This window comes from Numida meleagris, chromosome Z, assembly GCF_002078875.1.
Source record: "Numida meleagris isolate 19003 breed g44 Domestic line chromosome Z, NumMel1.0, whole genome shotgun sequence".
Lineage (NCBI taxonomy): Eukaryota > Metazoa > Chordata > Aves > Galliformes > Numididae > Numida > Numida meleagris.
The window spans coordinates 14,151,418-14,165,538 of record NC_034438.1 but is presented as its reverse complement, the minus strand read 5'-3'; positions in this window follow the sequence as shown (position 1 = coordinate 14,165,538).

Sequence of the window (14,121 nt, the reverse complement as noted above, 5' to 3'; positions counted from 1 at the left end):
TGGACTTTTTCAAAGCTTAAGAGGTTTGGGTAGTAAGATTAATAATCTCTTTTCTATTCTTGTGTATTTCTAAAATTAATTCTCCTCCCACCCCCACCTGCCACCCCCTTAGATTTCATTCTAAAAATCACACGAAGACATATAGACGTTCAAGAAACATTTAGATATAGTGTTGAGAGACATGGTTTAGTGGGGTTATTGGTAGTAGGTGGATGGTTGGACTGGATGATCTTGTAGGTCTTTTCCAACCTAGCGAATTCTATGATTCTATGATTCTGAGATATTTACTTCTGGCTGTTCTCACAAAATTAAAAAATACTGCAGTTTTCTGTCCTTTTTTTCTCTCCTTTGCACTGCCCTTCAAAGAAGGCTAACATCTACATGTTTTCTTCTACAGCGTATTGAGTCTCTCAAACACTACATCAACTGTAACTCAGTGCTCAATGCAATACACGTTTCTCCATCTCATTGATTCAGGTTTCAGTTGTCTCCCTCCCATCAGTGTTTTTGATACTCTTCCAAGTTCTCCTAAATCTCACAAGATGCCTCACAGGACTTCAGTTCTTCACACTCCCACTAATATTCCTATCAGGATGCTGGGAAAGACATATGGGTCTACTTGATCTTTCCTCTCTTCTACCTCCACCTATAAAAACATGCTTCATTTTATTTAAATGAGGGCTTTTAAAACCTGGTTTTCATGCTACTTGTTTACTTCTTGCAAGTGCAAGATTCTCCCTACTATGCAAACTTCTGCAACTCTAAATCTAATCATTAATACAATGAGGGTAAACAAAGCTCCCCTGAGAAAAGGTGATTCACCTCATTCATTTAATTTTGGACTTTATTCTCCTTTAACAGATGGTGACCTTCTCTATCTGCCAGGAATCCTCCAAGGAAAGTGTGCAATAGTTTGACTCTCTGCTTTCTACTGGCTGACCTACAAGTTTTTTCCTAATGTTTCTGGACTTTTCACATATGACAGTTATCTCAGAGGTCAACACCATAATCTGCCACATAAACAATGTATTTTTGAGATAAATATAATGTTGGGTCAAACCATGATGAGCTTTTCCAAAAAGAGGCATGTTAGCTTCATATTTATTATGTAATCATTATGAGATTGTTGCCTTGCAGATTTCCTTTCCCTCCCATACTAGCTTTCATTTGTCTTTTATATATTCAGTGAAAAAACACCACATATTTAATCCAGCAGAGGTTAAATGTCTCAAAGATGGATTTAAGTGCACAGTCTGTCCTATTTCTACATAATTACACTGTCTACCATGTTGCAGTACTGATCTCAAAATAACTCCTCAGTTCCCTGCAATCAAAACTCCCGAGCCAGTTCAAGCTCCAGGAATTCAGACTACGAAGATCTCAAACTAAACAGACTCTGGCCCAATGGAAACAGGCACTTTCCCAAAAGGTGATAATGGATAGGCACCAGATGGCTGACTGAGGACAAAACAAATGCTCCCGTGTGTGCCAAAAAAAAAAAGAGAGAGAGAGAGAGAGATTGGCATCAAAGCAAAATAGCAAAACCAGCAGCAGCTAATATGTCTGCAATCTAAATTATCACAGCACAGTGGATGGCCGTTTCATGCATGATATTCAGTTAAAAATTTGTGCCATGCTCATTAATATATACTAGAGATGCAAATGAAGTGTAAGTTCTGCTTTAGGTCAGCCACTAATTATGGGCACCACAGAGGAACACGTAAGTGAAACTGAAAGGCTTGTGAAGGGCAGGAGGTCAGGGGCTGGCCTGCCTTCCACAGCCTGAAAACTCAGTCTGTGAGACCCAGCCCACCCTTCACAGATAGCTCTAGTAAGCATTTTCCTGCAGATCTTCACTTGGATTGGCCATTTGTTTTGTCTGCTTGGAAAAGAGATTTCAGCCCTATAATACAGAGGTAATGATACAATTTCTACACAATGTCTACATCATAACAATTCAATAAAGTAAACTTTAATTGCCTTTGCGTACTCCAAGGATCTTCCATTCTCTTGCTTGGCAAGGTAGCTTGAATGTCAAAATAAGCAGCTCCATGAGCGATAACCAAGTTGCTGCAAATATTAACCTTAGATTCCCTCTAAATACCCCACATATATCATTCAAAAAAGGCATTAAAAACATGGGCTCTTCACTACCAGTTACCTCACTACCAGTGCAACAGATTAACTCAGTACTAGTTCAACTGCAGATGCATTTATTGCGTTCTGCTGCTTGTCTGCAGAGGCAAATTACCTCTATTCCCGATCCAAAAATTCAAGAAAGCTTTGTGAATAGCATATCCACACAGCTGGGGAACTTGTCATCAGATACAATAACTGACTCGGCCTACTTAAATACTCTGAACCAGTTATTCAACTGCAGATTCGTGGGCTGATTTGAAAATCAAATTCTGCTTCAGAATAGAAGACCAAGACGAGGCCATAGATAACAGAAGCCACTGCATATTTCACGAAGAACCTTCTAATTTCCACTCAAATTAAATTTCTAACTTTTAGTAAAGTTAGTGAATTTGTGAAAGAAAAGGCAAAGTGGCACACTATTCCTTCTGTCATTTTAGGTTTTTAGGTTTCAGCTTTGAAGGAGCACTTTCCAGACAAACCAACCCAAAATATTCATATGTACAACAAGCCCATAAATCAGTCATTTTTAAAGTGTAAATATTGTTAGACCTCATAATTGAAAGGTGCCAAAATATGGAATTTCCACAGCTGTAAACAGAAAATATCCAAAATGTGGAGAGTAAGAATGCATGAAACTTCCACTAGAGTGTGTTTTGCATTAATGTACACGAATGAAATGTTTTTTTGAACAATTTAAATAAGTGGATGAAACGTCAGGAATGAAGCAATATAATCCAGTAAAGTAAAGCATGCATACCCTGAGGCAGAAGTGTTTTTCGTTTTCTTGCCATAGCACAGTATTTTGTTGTAAATGCGTGTGTTCATGGAATATGGTAGGGAACACTTGAAACAAGGACTTGAGCAAAATCCTGGAAAGTCTTTGCAAATATTTCTGGTACTAAAGAGCAGGTCTCTGTTTAAGGTTGCAAACCACATGCCAAAGTGCCTTGAAAAAGTTCTCCTATCCCTCAAAGGGGTTTTCACTTTCCTCTCTGTTGTAAGTACCAAAGTGTTCCACTGCTTTTTCTCACATGCAAAAATAATGCAAATGCAGACAATGCACACTTCTATTACTGCTTGCTTATTTTTACTGCCCTACTCAAAAAATGATTTTCTTTTTTGAACAGCCTTTTTCTTTGTTCTCTTCTGCATTATCTCTGAACTGAGGAATATAGTAACTGTGAGCTAGTGTTCCAGAGCTGGGAGTTATCCAGTCTTGTCCTTCCCAAACAGGTAGTCCAAAGAGAATCCAAATATGCTGAAGATTTTTCAATCCATTGTAAGATCAGTCTTCCTTAAAAAGAGAAAAACAACTCTGTGAACAACTTACCACACACTGATTGAGTTTTGCAGATTTCGGGCATTTGCTGTGGAGCAGTATCTTCAGAAGAACTGCTTCAATTAAATCTTCACTTCCCATCTTTCTCTTTTGAATTACATACCCATGTATTCATTCTTTTCACAGATCATCTTTGTGTTTCATTTCAGGTTCATTCATTGTCTATTACTCTAATTACAAGTAGTAAAGTAAGCAGCTTGAGTTTTGTCTTTTTGAGGGAGTTTAAAGTCACTATGCATCCTTAGAAGCAAGAGAAGCTAAACCTTTCCTAACCCTTGCCTGAAATGGTCACCTCTGCACTAGAAGCTTGCACTTCAGATGGTGTGCCTTAGTCCTAAAAATCTTCAATTTAATTAAAGAGGGAAAAGCAAAGTGTTCCCCTAGTTTTCCTTGAATTTTTTTTCAGTTGTTCCGAGAATATTTATCTGTAAATTTTATCTATATAAAGAACTAGCCCTCAAATATATTTTTATTTTGTTAAATTAAATATGTATTTCATTAGCAGCCCATCAAGATTTATCATAAGAAGTTTCCGTCTGTTTATGTAGTACTATTTTTTAAATGAATAGGCATGTTTAATTTATGTTTTACCTTTCCTATGTCACAGTTTATCCATGATTTTTTTCTTCCCTGTTGCAGTACTGTGTTCTCTCTTATAGGAGGCTGATAGGTAACTGCAATAAGCAGAGATGTGCACGTCAAAAAAAAAAATTATTTTACATTATTGGCGAGCAGGATAGTATCCCTTCAGTTTCTTCATGCGGGATTGTTTTGACCTACACTACTCAGGGTTGGGATGGCCAAAAGATAACCCTTGATGTTACAGTGCACACTTTGCTGACAAGCAATATATAGTATATTATATATTTATTTATTTATTTATTTATTTATTTATTTATATTATTTATATAATATAATTATTTATTGTATATTATATATACAATATATAATAGTATAGCACTATTCACACTGTCATGGTGCTTCTCACACTTCCATGCAGTTCTACTGAAAGATTGTTATCTTTGATCTCTCAGAGCTCTGTCTTTCAATGGTATGTATTTTTTGACCCTGTGGAAGGAAGCCATTGACTTTTTCTCCTTTTTTGAAGAGGACTTCTCACATGTTGTTTACTCTTCCCCATCTCTCTGAATTTCACTAAAGTGTTCCTTCTAGACTGAGAGGAACATACTGTTCACGTGCACTCTTTCTCCTGCTTATGTTTGTGTTGCCTGGAAAAGACCAATTTTCCCTAACTGCATAATGCCACGCACTATAAATCACATTTGTGTCCCATTTAATATATAAACCACAACAGACACAGAAGAACAAAAGGAACCACACGCCCAGCTTTTTGACAAAACTCCCACACATTGATAATTAGAAGCACATAAAACCATACACAGACTAGGAGCGCCTGAGCGGCTGTCATGCCTCATGCTGTCTGTCTCAGCCTCCTCCACTTTCAATTCTGCCACAAAACTGCCTGGAACAGTAAAAAGGGCAGGAGAAGATTAACATAAACAATCTGTGAAACAATGGAGATTAAAATAATAGTAAAGATTGCCTGACAAGTGTGCTTTCATGAGACTATGGGAAATCTTTGCTTTAATTAATTATCTGCACTTGTCCAAGGGATAGCCGAAGCACTTAAAACTAGAAGGAGGATAACGTGTTTTAAAAACCATCTCTAAAATAAATAATTGTTGAAAACCTTTTAAGTAACTTACCACAAAGGGGACATGGATAGGGGATTCTGGCTGGATGATTGTTTTATATTTTGCAATCAGACTTACTACAGACTTAAACTACAGTCTTGCAGGCTCACATGTGTAAGCATTCCCACTAAGCTCAACAGAACTATTTGAAGGACTGAGCTACGTTGTTTGTTGTATGTATACTACCAAATGCAATGAACACTGCTCAGTACGTTCACTAGTACTGTTGCTGATGTTGCAAGGTTCTGTATGTTTCTACTGAAACTGTGTAAGGCATGGTGAATACCCATGCCTCTTATACTCCATTGTCCTAAAAGCAGCGTTAAGAGCCAAAGAGGGGACTGAATAGTTAGCAATTTGTAGGCAGAGAAACAGTAGGTTAAAGGGCTTTACCCAAAGATACATAGTGGATCAAAAGCAAAACTCATTAGGAAAACTAGGACTATCTTTCCTCCCATAGTATCACCTTTTAGACAACTAAGATTTCTTCCTGCCTGTAGAATCTGGACAATATTTAAGGTATATTACAGTAAGTGTAACATCTGGAAATGTACTGAAGAACCCCACTGATCACAGTAATGTAATGATGAATATTTTAGTCTAAAAAATTACCAGCTCTGAGCAGTCTCACTTCTCATTCACTTCTCAGTGTTCACTTCAGTGTTGCCAGTAGGAGCAGGGAAGTAACTGTCCCTCTGTACACAGCACAGGTGAGGCTGCACCTCAAATACTGTGTTCAGTTTTGGGCCCCTCACTGCAAGAAAGACATTGAGGCCCTGGAGCATGTTCAGAGGAGGGCAACAAAGCTGGTGAGGGGTCTGGAACACAGGCCTTATGAGGAGCAGCTGAGGGAGCTGGGATTGTTCAGTCTGGAGAAGAGGGGGTTCAGAGGTGACCTTATCATCCTCTATTACCTCCTGAAGGAGGCTGTAGTGACCTGGGGGTCAGCCTCGTCTCTCTTGTAACTAGTGACAGGATGAGGGGGAATGGCCTCAAGTTGCACCAGGGGAGATTTAGACTGGATGTTAGGAAATACTACTTTTCTGAAAGAGTGGTCAGGCGCTGGAATGAGCTGCCCAGGGAGGTGGTGGAGTCACCGTCCCTGGAGGTGTTCAAGAAACGTTTAGATATAGTGTTGAGAGACATAGTTTAGTGGGGTTATTGGTGGTAGGTGGATGGTTGGACTGGATGATCTTGTAGGCCTTTTCCAACCTAGCGAATTCCATGATTCTATGATTCTCATTCTCATCATTTTGGCACAATTTTTCTTCATGTTAAAATCCAATTATCCTGTATTAATTTCAACCTTTAACTCCCCTAAGAGGTTTGATAAGACAAAGGCAACTTTAAAACAAAATACATCTTTTTATTCTTTCTCTTATTCTTGGATCTGTCATTAAATACCTCAATGTACAGGCATTTCATACTAAAACTCTGTGCCAATGTATTATAGGTGTTTTGCCCTAATGAAAGGAAATGCAACAGGAAGCTTAGATAAAGTCACATGGGCTTCACACTTCTCTGTTATCCTGCTACATATCCTACAAACATTCTCCCTTTGGGCAGCACCAGCATTTACTGGGTCCTGATTTCCCAGGACAACACCAAGAGTCAGAATCTACTGAATTAGAACAAACAACTCAGAATCTAGTGACCATAAGTGTAATTAGTCCCAGGACAAATTTACCCCTCTTGCATGTCTAGTCAGTAGCAATCAACAAGAACAGTTATTTAGTTTAAGAACCGAAATTAGTGCCTAGGTTCAAATGGTTTGACAGCAAGATGAAAGTTAATTAGCTCTATTTGCGAAATATTTAAGTGCTAGTGAAAAGGGCTTTCTCATTTTGAGGTAATTAATAGCCTTTTGGTCATTCAAGCTGTTCACGATTGCAAGTCTGAAAGAGCTTTTTATGTCCCAAGAAAACAAACCAGCCTTATAAAACCCTGGAACATCCTACCAACAAACCACCAGGAAATTCAAACAGCTCTTTGTCCAAAAATCAAAGAAACAACTAAAAATGCAATCATTTATGCCTTAGCTCCAATACAAGATTATTAGGAGGGTTACATAGTATAGATCAACATCTTACTTGTTTTTAAAGTATAAATAAAATATTCATTTAATCTGATTTTTTTTTCATTGTATTATTTCCAGTAGAAGAGAAAAAAAGCAGGAAACCCATTTTGAAAGTCAGCATTTTTAATATTCAAACAGTGATACTATATTAAATGCATTCCATAGCATTCTAATAAAAGTAACCTTAGCCAGGTTATTCATTCCTGAACATTTTTTTTTTTTTTTTTGAGAATTCTTTGGGAGCAGATTCTGTCATGTCACTCCTGGACACACACAGAATTTTCTTGGCTTTTAATATGGAGTTTTTACTCATTTGTTGCTTTCTGGTTTTGTTTCATCATTCTTGTGAAGAATATTTTTCATGTATTTAACTGTAAGCTTATTCACATAGGCATCTAATTCTTTCTCTAGTTTATTGTTGAAGGACGACAAAATGACTACTGAATTAGCATAGAAAATAAATATTCTGTGTGGTATTTACTTTGACAAAGCTTCACACATTGTAGCACATTATATACTTGCACATTGCAAGAAAACAGCCAAGAGAGAATCTTAAGTGATATATGAAGCTGCACTGAAAGTAATGCCTCCTATTTTGTTCTGTTAGCCCATCATGTCAGAGACAGATGCTGGCAGTACAGCCCATAGAGGCTGAACCTTCCAACGAATATCTATTACATTTTCTTCCATGTGACAGATGGCAGCAGAGGGGCAGTTTGACAAAATGGGACCTGACATGGAAGCATGAATGAGTGCAGTGAGGTAAGGGGTGATGCATTTCAGCAGTGGTGACAACAACAGTGGGCCACTTCTGCTGGTGCAGACTTTGACAACTGCAGCATTCAGGCTTTTGTTCATCACTGGTGAAAATGTATATCTAATGGGAGTGAATACATCAAAAACTAGTGTTTTGTAGCTTGAGAAGTTGCTCTACTTAATAATGTTGCTGTGTTCTTTGTATCTGTTGTAGCTTGCATGGAAATAAATAGGAGGCATTACTTTCAGAACAATCTACACATCTAGGTTGCTTCATATAAATCATTTCCAGAGAAGTACATCTACATGTTCTGTCCTATTTCATTATTTTTAAAAAATCCCTGTAGTTAAGTGAATGGTAGAGAAAGTAGCTTACTTAAAAAACAGTGCAAATTGAACAAATTTTCTCAGTTCCTCAAATAAACAGTTTCACTTTCAACTTGGAAAAATAAATCCTCCACTAATCATTAAAAGTCTTGCATATTCTGAGCTAAGAAAATTGTAAACATGTTTTCTGGAGGGGCTTAATCATACCACTTACTAGAGGTTTTTGTGTATGGAAAAAAAGCCAAGTTAAAAGTGTCTTTCAATAATTCCTATACATAATGTTTCATGTGAATTATTTTTCTTTTATTGAAATATCTTTCTAAACTCCAAACTGGACTCTTTTTTTTTTGCAGAACACAGAATGAGACTCAAATTGCTAGCCCAAGAATTGGTGTCATGAGAGTTTGCCAATCAGTTAATGGTTGATGGAAAGAGAATTCAAATAATATAATAATAAATAAAATAATAAATCTAAATAATGAATACAAATAATAAATATAAAATAAATAATAAAAATACAATAAGATAATATAAATTACAAGTAAATCAGACATGTCTAACCACTAAAGTTGTTCACCAAAGACATACATACACACGGAAAGTTCTTCAAATTTGCAACATTCTGCCTAGAATCTTGTCTGAAATTAATGGTGCTATATTGATGTTTTTATATCTTTCCATCTAAATGTAACAGGAAGCTGAGGTGGGATATTTAGAACTATGCTTATTTGTATTCCTTTTTGGACAAAAATAAATTTGGATTTAAAAAAAAAGAGGAGAATGGGTCTTCCTCCTCCATACATTTCCAGATCAAATTTAAATGTATAGTACATACTACAGATATTATTTTTAGGTCAGATACCTGGTACTGCATTCTAGGTACTTTATATATGGGTCATAGAGAACTCAGCAATAGTCACACTGCTGCTCAGCTGCACGGGTAGAATTTGTCTTACCCAAGGCTTTTACTCACAGAAATGACACTTTATAAAACATTTTAAAGGGTTGGGTTTTTTTTGCATGCATGTTTGTTTTGGTTTTTGTTGCTTTTTTTTTTAAATTGTAACACTCCCCTTAGGAAGGTTTTTGTTGCCCTTGTTTTGTTTGCTTGCTTTTGCAAGCTGAGAAGCCATGTTGGCTAGGAATTAATTAGCAAAACTTCCCAACTAAAAAGTAATTGACCTTTAGAAACTAAGTTAAAAATGCTGGTCCAGCAGAGAACCCATACATCAGGACTGTTTCAGTTTAAGAATTTCTCACCCTTCACAAGCACAAAGACCACAGGAGGCGATGGAAAGCCTCTGCACATGTTTTATAACTCTGCCAAATTATTCAGCTGAAAACTTGGTAATTACATGCAACTATTTTTGTCCATTTAAGCAGAGGCCTCATGCAAACAGTCAAAATTTCATTGTTCCCCAGCCTAGATTATCAATGACATATCCTCTTCACTAGAATTTTCCTTCTTCTCTGTACCTTCTATTATACTCTTTGGCAAGGTAAAACATCTTTTCCAAATTCTCTCTTAATCAAAGCTGCTGTCAGCAAAGCAGAGAAATCAGTATGACTGTCTGGCCCAAGAATGTACCTTGTAGCTGCCTCTTCCTGTCAGCCTACACTATCTGCATGATTTGATGATCAGTATTAAAAACACATTGATTAGAGCTCTTCAGCTGATGGATGGATTAGGAAAGACATTAAGAATTGCTCCATTTCAAGTGCCATGTCTTTTGAAAGCAGCCCAGTTGTTCCATCTAGGCCGGATTAAGAGCCAATCACAAGTAAAGCAAGCAAATGGTAGCCAAAGCATAAATCATTGCTACATGCTGGCAGCTGGCTGCAACTACATGACAACTATTCACAAACAGGATGCTTGGTGCCCTTTTATGTGGATCTTGTGTTCTTTGCACATGTTTGTTCCACATTAATTGTTCCTTTGGAAATACAGAGAGAGAACTAAGGTGCTGAGAGAATAATAAAATAACTCACTGTCTCCTGCTGTCTTTTCTTCTTGGTCTAAAAACCTTTTTATTTATGGAGGAAAGAAGAAGCAGTGCAAGCACAGATAAGCAAAATCTGGAATGTTTCACTTACACATGGTACAAAAAGCATAAATGTTCTTGAGTCCTTTTCACTGACATACAAAATTACTGACTTTCAAAAACACACTAACTGCAATCCCTTCCCCAGGATTTCTATCCAGACACAGCCTTACTACCTCTTCACCATTACCTGGAGCTTTCTGGTTATGTCCTATTTCTCCTTCAAATTATGGTCGTGTCAGACAAAAACAAAAATCGTCAGCAAGAATATAAGGCTCCTTTCCTCTTGGAGGAATCCCAGCAGTGTTATTACAGGCATGAAAACCATCTCCCCTTAGAGAAGATGACAGTATGTTTGAATAAGTCCATTTTCAAAATCCCCAACTTGGAATCAGTATGATTTAGTGACTTGGGTGGCTGGGCACTTTTTCCATGTTTGATGTACTCACTACTACTCATAGTTTTTTGTAAAAATAGTCATGGGTACACATATTTCAGTCACATAAAACTGTACTGTTATGCCAAGAAGAACAAACAAAAGGAAAAGAAACCACAGTATCCCACAGAATATATACTTCCTCTTAATAATTTAAACCAAGATTTGTGACATGCTTCCATGCCAAATATTATTCTTTATAGCATTATCTCAGTTGAAGAAAAATATACATTACCCACGAATGTAAAGAGTATTAGATTAATCTCAAAAAAATCAACAGAATAATAGCTAAGTAACATGCTCCTTTTCTCTACCTCTACATTGAAAGCTACTATCATGGGAAATACTTTTCTAAAGCATAATCATTATTAACCACCTCAAAGCAAGCCAAACATCTGACATTCAGTTGTTCTGCCATTCAGATATAAAGGTCAATACTTTATCTGTTATAGTTGTAAATGCCAGACGTAAATACCAGAGAAAGGTGTGAGAATTTCAACATAGGCAGGTGTTAGATAATCATGTCATGTTAGCTTTCATCTTGAAAACAAATTTTGGGCAATGGTTTATGCATCAAAACATGACATTGAGTCCTGGAAAATGTGTTAGCTTTAGCAGATGTGTAAAAGTGAAGTTCTCAGACATCATGTAAAAATCCAGAACCTTTCCGAATCCTGATGAGCACTTCAGCACATTGACTTTTTCTGGAAAATGGATGCATAGATGTTTTGGCAGACTTCCAGTTTATAGCTGAAATTTGAGAAGACTGTTTACTATATAATCCTCATTAGCTAGATCAAGAAATATTTTCAGAAATCATAGATTTTGAATTTCAAAAGACTTACAGCTGGAAAGGATATAGTCGCCTGATAGAATAAATTTATAACCAAAGGAAAAACAGAAATCCAGATTAGACTGTTGTATGAACTGTCTGGGAAAATCATGGAGCAGATCCTCCTGGAAGAGATGTCAAGGCACATGTGAGATGAGAAGGTGATCTGAGACAGTCAGCATGGATTCACTAAGGGAAGATCATACCTGACCAGTCTGAAGGCCTAAGATGGAGAGACAACATTGGTGGACAAAAGAAGGGCAGCAGAAGTCATCTACCTGGACCTGTGCAAAGCCTTTGAGATGGTCCCACACCACATCCTTATATCTGAATTATAGAGGTATGGATTGAAGGCTGGACTGTTAGGTGAATAAAGAATTGTTTGGATGGTTGCAACCAGAGAGGTTGCTGTTGATGGCTGTGTGCAGCTGGAGGAGGTCATGAGTGGTGTCCTCCATGCAATCCATCAGGTCTAATGACATAGACAGTGGGATTGAGTGTACCCTCAGCAAGTTTGTTACTAACACTAAGCTGAGTTGTGCGGTTGACACAACTGAAGGGAGATACACCTTCCAGAGGGACCTGGACACACTCAGAAAGTGGGCATATGAGATTCTAATGAGGTTCAACAAGATCAATTGCAAGGCATTGCACTTCGGTCAAGTCTATCCCAGATACAAGTACAGACTGGGAGGTGAACTCGTACAGAGCAGTGCTACAGAGAAGGATTCATGGGTTCTAACAGTCGGAAGCTAAACATGATCCAGCTGTGTCCTCTTGCAGCTGGAAGGCCAACAGTATTCTGGGCTGCATTCGAAGAGAAGTGACCAGCAGGACAGGGAAGCTAATTGTTCACACCTACTCTGCCCATGTGAGGCCCCATCTGGAGTACTGTGTCCAGGCCTGGGGCCCCCAGTACAGGAAGGATGTGGAAGTGTTAGAGCAGGTCCAGAGAAGGACCATGAAGAAGATCAGAGGGCTGGAGAACCTCTCCAATGAACGTAAGTTGAGGGAGTTCATCTTGTTTAGCCTGGAAAAGAGAAGGCTCCAGGGAAACCTCATTGCAGTCTTCCAATACTTGAAGGGAGCATATAAGCAGGAGGGGGACTGACTTTAAATGGTCTGATAATGGTAGAACAAGGGGGATATGACTTTAAAGTAAAAGAAAGTAGATTTAGGCTAGAAGTTAGGAAGAAAGTCTTTACTCAGAGGGCAATGAGGCACACTGGCACAGGCTGCCCATAGAAGCTGTGGATGCTGCATCCCTGGAGGCACTCAAGGCAGGGTTGGATGGGATCCTGGGCAACCTGATCTAGTAGCTGGCAACCCTACCCATGGCAGGGAGGTTGGAACTAGATGATCTTTAAGGTCACCTCCAACCTAAGCCATTCTATGATTTTATGAACAGTACTATGAAAAGCGCTTGAAATACCATGAAGAAAGCCTCTGAAAACTAATGCAATTTTTCTGACTGAAATAAATCCTATGTGACTTTGTGAGACAGAGGTCCCTTCTTCTGCACAGAAATAAACATCACACTTATCTTACTTGATTTACCTTATGGAAAGAGTAAACTTCTTCCAAATAGCTCTAGTTATTAAATGTGGCACAAACATAATAATCTATCGGTTTCTTCCTCCCAAAATGACATTTTATCCACATTTTAAATCTAACAGACCAAATTTAAATACCTGACTGCTAGATTCATTACTAGAGCTTGTCAGAATTGTCAGTAGCATCATACCATGATAACATGTTAAGTAATATGAGAGTTGCTAATTATTCTAGAGCTGGAATCTATTAAAAATACCAGAAAGCTAAACCAGAGAAGGGTGCTTTCTATTAAATTCTCAGCAGGAGTGAAAAGTCTATGAATTCATTTAAGTGACCTCATGATTTCTACTTGAATTCATGGCTTTGCTGGGTCTACACACACATTTTGTCATAAGATAGCTTTTCCGAAGAATGATATTATTTTAATCAATTGTTGTATTGATATACCACTAATAGGGATCTTTTTTTTCAGTAAATTTATTTGCCTTCCTACAGGGTATAAATCAATTGTAACACTTTTGTATCTTCATAATTGAAAACTTATCTTTTGCTGCAGAAGTGTCAGCAGGACAAAGTAACTCAAAATAACCAGCTAGGAAAGGCTAGCAGAGGGTCATATAACCTTCATAAAATTCTTCTGAGAAGGTTGTTGTCCACTGGTTTAGTCCTTTGCACACAAGAGTCTTCTGGTTGTGTATCTAAAAGCCACTGAAGTCAACAAGCTTTAAAACACATGCTAGCTATTAGAATATATTTAAGCACCATTTCTGAATAAAAATGTTTTCCTGAACCAGGGCCGCAGACAGGCTCAGAACTTCTCTGTGTGACCCAGCATCCCGTGTGGGTTGCTGTAAGTGTAGCCTTGAGGAACTGGAACTGGATACTCCACATGATGATTCAACAT